This window comes from Bidens hawaiensis, unplaced genomic scaffold (genome assembly GCF_021521415.1).
Source record: "Bidens hawaiensis isolate Kalapana, Puna unplaced genomic scaffold, B.hawaiensis_p1.1 tig00011894_1, whole genome shotgun sequence".
Lineage (NCBI taxonomy): Eukaryota > Viridiplantae > Streptophyta > Magnoliopsida > Asterales > Asteraceae > Bidens > Bidens hawaiensis.
The window spans coordinates 464,398-471,393 of NW_027491950.1; the positions used below are offsets into that span (position 1 = coordinate 464,398).

At 38.9% G+C, this 6,996-nt stretch overlaps 1 pseudogene; it reads right to left on the reverse strand.

Moving 5' to 3' along the window:
* Positions 1–364: 364 nt before the first annotated feature.
* On the reverse strand, positions 365–3,897 carry LOC143539417 (protein ARABIDILLO 1-like; annotated as a pseudogene).
* Positions 3,898–6,996: the final 3,099 nt, after the last annotated feature.

The window sequence follows — 6,996 nt, forward strand, 5'->3', positions numbered from 1 at the left end:
GAATGCTGAGATGGAAAGTGATTTTAATGTTGTTTTTGGTGCAGATTTACTTACAGGTTTAGGATCACTTACCAAAGAAAGAAGCTTGGATTCTTCGCCATTGCACCATACGTACGGCCGCTATCAACTAATTATATTTATTTATGCGTACCACAAGAAATTCAAAGTTCAAAATGTAGTCTAAATCAAACCCAAAACATTACAACTTTACAAGATTAAAACCCATGTAACTATGATATCTGAAAAAAATGAAGATTTTCAAACACAAACAACACTCAAAACAAGCATATATATGAAAAGAAAAGAGTATCACTGCTGACATTCATGTTGACTATATTACTTTTTAACTTGCTATACAACACTTCTATCCTGAAGACGTTTCTTGGTGCTCCAGGTTCCTGAGCACAATTTTTGCAAATACCTTTGCCTCTAACGGACCAGCATTCGCAGCAGCGCTGACCCTAAGAACGCACGATGCACCCAACTCTTGCAACAGGTTCACATGGTGGCGTGCATACCGCCCACCCGGAACAGTAAACTGTAATTTTATTTATAATCAATATATATTAATATCTAGTTTTGTTATAATAAGAAGAATGTTGAGTTTGAACTGAAAAAGAGCAAATGCAGCCCACGATTTCAGCACGGGAGAGTTATGACGCAACATCAACACAAACCGTTCATTTTGGGCTTGCTTGCATTGCAGTTGACCTACTTCAATAATGCGAGCAGAGTCCGCTACTTGTTCCAACTGAGCAGCAGCCGATGATAAAGAGACGCCAGTAAACACATGTAGGTCAACATAGGTCTTTAAAACAAGTTCAATGTCCTTCAAGATTGGTATCATTCTAGTTTTTATAAAGTTAATAGTCTTTAAACCGCCTTCTGCTACACCCCGAGAATATTCTTCCAGTCTGTGTACAAGGTGAAACAAACAGTATAGAAATTTGATAAAAAAAATGTCAAGAAATATATAACATCAAATTTGTACCTGCCATCAAACATGCATGCAAATGCTATAGCCGCCATGAAACGAGCCCTTTTGCACCCTGTTGAACAAATATAAAGCAAGAACACAATGCCCCGATATTCGGCCACTATTTGCAAAGCGTTTCCTGGGTTGAATGCTAGTCTCCAAAGAGCCCCAGCAGCCATCAATTTGACGTCCTAATATTTTATAGCAATATTTGAATGCTTTTATTTATAAAATGACAATTTATTTTCATATCAAACATAACAAACAAGAAGTGAGTTTCTTAAAGAGTAAAAGTAATAAAAACATAAGCCTTTACAGAATCTAAAAAGAGAAACAGCCACTCACTTCTCTTTGAGTTATTGTTGCCAGCCTTATGAGTGCGGTGATGCCCCCCTGTCGTCCAATTGCAATACTAGTAGAAATGAAACAAATTATAAATTCATAGATTTTCTGCAATTGTGGGATCATATACAAATCTAAACATCGTATAGAAAGTTGCATGTTTTTTTAATCATTTTTGATACTTGTAGGATACAAATGGTTACTTAGTGAGTTAAGGTATACATAGTTACATCAATAATTGACATAAGTTTTACAAGAAATGTGAAGGGTTAATACTTGCATATACCTATTGGCTTCTGAAGCCGACAGAGCCTATAGAGCACCAGCCGCTCTCACTTGAAGACTTGGACTGACATTTATAATTATACACGTTTTCACAAGAGCAACCTGTAATGAAACATATATCTTCAATACAACCAAAGTGTTCAATAAACAAAGGTACCAGAAGCTAAAGTGATCACTGGATAAAATATCATACCAAGGCTTCAACGCCGCCAGCTAATGCAATGTTTTCTCGATTTGTATCATCCTCTAATAAATTAGACAATACTCGGGTTGCCTATACCAAAATAAGCTATCACATTTTTGTTAATTATTTCGCTTTATACATTAATTAACTTGTTCTTTTACCAGCAGACGATATTATTCTGATATTTCCTCTCTTTGCACGTTCATGCGCTAGCAATCGCGAACAATTGTTACTAAAGCACTAATACCACCGACTGCAGCAATTTCTATGCCACACTTATCATCAGTTGCCAAAGTGGCAAGTGCAGCCGTCGCCCGATCCTAAAAAGCAAAATATTTTGTAATATACAATTTCCTCATTTGTAACACGTGACACAAAATCTAGACACGTACCAGAGTTCCATTGAAGGATCTACGCCACTTCAAGATTAAGCCAACTAAGCCTTTAATGTCATTAGATTCAGCGATAGATCCTTTAATCAAGATTACCCGCATTAGTAAAGATTTTAACCGAGTCAAAGCTTTGAAATTTGACCAACAAATAATAAAACTAAAAACCTTATGCTCATCATAGACAGAAAGATTCCGCAGCCCTCCAGCAGCCTCTCTAGCCACCCATATGTGCATAGATTTTGTTAAGCTAGCAAGAATGCTGATCCCACCATGCCCCACAACAGACGTTGCAAAAGCCGGATCCACCGAAAGATTTGATATTGTCTATAATAAACAATTATATTATTTCTCTTTTTGTGATAAATAAACTAAGAAAACACAAAATATTCAACCTTTGTTGATACTTGTTGGATCTCTTCTGTCAAAGATGTTGCAAGACCTAGAAGAAGCTCAACACCGCCATCTTTCATGATTGCTTCACCAATTACTGCATCAACCCTCGCTACGTCATTAACCCCCACCGTGAAATCTCCAAGCCCGATGGCTGCATATTCTTGAACATCTTCTTGAGAACTCTGCAATAAATTGAGCAGGAGATTTACCCCTTGATTGACCCAAAATGACTCGAACCCGGGTGGGTTAATCCCAGCTATCTCTAAAAACACATGTGAGAGAATCCACTCAATCCACGTCAAAAACTCATCTAAAATCCTGTCTTTCTTCCCCAACTGGTTTCTCCATTCAAACAAAGTGCCGGGAAATATACGAGAGAGTTCTTTAAAAGTGTTGTTAAAGTAACCGAGCATCATTATACCGAAACGTCTAGCCTGGGTATGAAGAGCGGTGGCAAGCTCTAATGAAGGACATTCAAATGCACACAAAAGTTTCAACCTTTGTAAAGACATAATCAACCTCATAACAGCCTTTGGAACCACATTGGTTCTAGAAACAACTAAGCCTTCTAAATGAGGAAGGTTGCACCAAGATTTACTAGCCAAATTCCAGTCTAAGTCTGTGGCCCCCGCAACCGAAAGAAAACGAAGTGACACAACATTTTCTAACGCCGCCGCTCCATCGATGGTTAGACAATTGATAAACCCAACTTCTTGAAGAATCGGGCAATGAGTAGCCAACGCAGTTATGGCCACAGCATTCACATGCTGTACCCCCAAAAGCCTAAGTTTCTTTAGCTTAGGGCAACCTAAAGCTAAAGCGACTATACCCTCGCTTGTTATGTTATCACAGGAAGTAGGCCCGAGTTCAATGCTTTCAAGAAGCGTATGATGGGCGACAATGTGTGCAAGATTTGAATCGGTTATCATCCGACAATGAGTAGCTCTTAAATCTCTCATAGCTTTGGCTCTGAGACTACTTAATGAATCCATACTATCGCATCCATGAAACCTAAGTTTTTTTAGACTTGAGCACCTTGTGGAAAGCAAATTCATTAGGCCCGACTGGATTTTGTGACCACGCAGATCTAATGATTGCCATAAACGCAATGAAGATCCAAGTGAATTCCAACTTCTGCAACTTGATGACAAATTTGCTCGATCACGATAACTTAAATGAGTGAAAACCTTAACTACTATATCATCATGTAATCTAATCCAATCAGCAAATCCATCTTCACTCACTTTAAAACAATCCGCACCCTCTGTTTCTGGTTGATCTGATAAATCCAACTTTTGGGTTCTTTTTCTAACCCTACGATTCATCTTACAACAAAGATTCTACACAGAAGTTTACACTAAATTTATAACAACCAAAACGCTTCAACAAATTCACAAAAAACACCCAAAATTGAACCTCAAAATCATCACCATTTCACAATATTAATCGACCTTTAATCACAATTTCTGCAAGCATAAAATAATGCCCTATACTCAAACTGAGCAGATTTCAGATCTTACAACACATCAAGCCTGATGAGGGTTAAGATCAAGAAACCAGAAGCCTTTAGATGATTGAATTGAGTTCAAGAAGCTGAAAATGGTGTTGTTTAGAGAGAGAATGAGCGGTGCGAAGAGGTGTATACGGTATAGAGAGAGAAAATGAAAGTGGACACAAATGTAGCCAGGAGAAAATCTATATTGAATTTATTGTGTCAGATGAGAATGAAAAAAAAAACCAAAAGGACACACATAGGCTTTTGTACTTTCAATCATAAGAACACTTGTCGTAGATTTGTGTTCCACTTTGTTCTTTTTCAATGAAAATGATATTCTAATATACATGTTTTCTTAATATAGATTTATTATTATATATTTTATTTTTAGAAACTAAACTAAACAACCAAATTATTAATTGAAATTATACCAATCTTCCCCACAATACTTTTGAAGGAAGATCAGTTTTTTATTCGAGAAAATCTCAACGAGTTGATGTTCACTATAGTCTTGGACGAGCAAGCCGGTCTGTTTTCAAAAATGACATTTTTCCTTGTTTTCAATGATCCAACCTTAGTTTTGTGATAACCTAAGTTACTATATTCATGAATTTTAGCAAAGCAGGAACTCATCGAGTAAGCATAGATTGAAGGTAAATAGCACCAATTACATTGCTGAACTAAGGTAGCAAAGTGACAACCCACAAGAATATGGTTGCTAGTTTCCTTGTAGTCACTGCAAAGCCTACAAGTTACCGAAACCACCTAAATATTTCTTGAAAGAGCAACAAGAGTTGACCGGTAAAGGTGTTGATCGATTGCAAACATAAAACACTTAAAACACCCACACATCATTAGAAACCCAACTACTCTACCTCTAAACAAAAGAGACTGATAGATTTGAGGCTTTAAATAACATCTTTTTATTGAGGCTATTTCCAATATCAGCAATCGCTTGCTTTATCATTGTAAGGCCAAAAAGTTGTGACTTGCGATATCAAATTACGAAACCCATTATATATTAACGGTCAAGTTAATAATTAAAGTGGGCGAGAATTTCGGACACGGGATGAGAGCTTCGGCACGCGCGTTTAGCTTCAACGGTGGAGAACTTCTAGATTATGTGTTAGGCTATAAATAGAGACTTTGTTGTTCTTATTTGTGTGTGTTTTTGTTGGTGTAAACAACCACCAAAGGGGAGCTCACCTTGGGTGGGATCGGTTCGATCGTTTATTATCTAATCTTTTGTACCGGTCACGAGATCGTTCCTTTATTTTATCGTTATATTATTTATGTTCGGTCGTTTATTTCACCGCACCCGTCTCGAGCACCTATCAAGAACAAAGCCGTTCGTTGTCGGATCCGGTTTCGGGACCTACAATTGGTATCAAAGCGGGTCGAATCTTATGATTCAACTTTGTTCTTGATATTCGGGTTCTATTTCCGCTATTACCCGAACCGAGACGCTAATTCCGTTGATGTTTTGGAAATAACGTTGAAGGTTTGGAAATAACGTTTGAAGATTTGGGGAAATAAAGTTGCTTAAAGTTCGTCTCGTGTGTAGATCTGGAATCTCAGCCTAGTTTATTGGGTTTCTATGAAGAGCGGAGGGTGGCCAGTGACCTCGTTCGCATGGCAGTGGAGGCGAGTGGCTGTTGGCATAGGGTGTTGGCCGGAGAACAATTTTCCAGCCAGAAAGGTTGCAGGTGGCGTTTGGTGACGGCGGCGCACGGTGGTGGTCACCGGAATTCTTTTTTCGGTGGCCGAGAATAAAGTGAAAAATTGATGACGGAGGCCACTGTGGTGTGTGGGTGGCTGCGGTGACTGTGTGTATGATGTTGGAGGGTGCGGTGGTGGCCGGAAAGGGGGTTTTCGGCGGTGCGTTTTTCCAGCGATCGGCCGGCCTCCGAAATCGCGTTTCCGGCGGGGTTATGGCCGTGGTAGTGACCACCATTGAAGGAAGAGGTTGTCGGAGATATGACAGGCGGCTGAGGTGCGGAATATGGCTGGCCTGAGGTGCCGGAGGTCATTTTTCCGGTGAAGGGAGTGGTTGCGGGTGTTTGGTTTTCCGGCAGCTGGTACTGATATTTTGGCGGCTGATGTTGCAACTTGCAACTAGGGTTTCTCTAGATGATAAGAATTCTCCATGTTGGGATGAATGGGCTGAGTACACTGAAATGGGCTTGGGCTGATATGGACCATCTGTGGACTGTTTAAAACATATCAAGAATTGGACTTGCTTTCATTTTTGGCCTGATCCAAAACAAAGGTAATTCTTTTAACATATGAGTCAATACTACATGAAATAATAAACCGAGCCACATGCTTGCAAGATGGTTTTTGGGCGAGTAAGTTATCTACTTTTCGTTGTTGACCGAATCTGAAGAAAGTCAAATTGATCGGGTTTTTCGTCTTTTTTAACCGTGTTCAAAGCTTTTTATTTCTAAGGCGTTCGAGAAGTTGGATCCGAAAGGTGAACTTCGAACGAATTAATAAGTTTTGTTCATTTGATCATTGAATCCAGTAATTCGAGATCGATTTGTGAATATTCGAGCTCATCTCATGCCTATATACAACTTAAGATACGAAGAAGCGAGAACTACTTCAAGATTAAATATAGGTAGATCATACCTTGAGGGGGTGAATTGAAATGAAGAGGCATCGATTTATCGGGTTATTTGTGAAGATGCGAGATACGGTGAGACAAAGTTTTGAGATCACAAGTCAAGGGGGTGATTGTAAGACCAAAAAGTTGTGACTTGCAATATCAAATTACGAAACCTATTGTATATTAACGGTCAAGTTAATAATTTAATTGGCGAGAATTTCGGACACGAGACGAGAGCTTCGGCACACGCGTTTAGCTTCAACGGAGGAGAACTTCTAGATTATGTGTTAGGCTATAAATAGAGACTTTGTTGTTCTTATT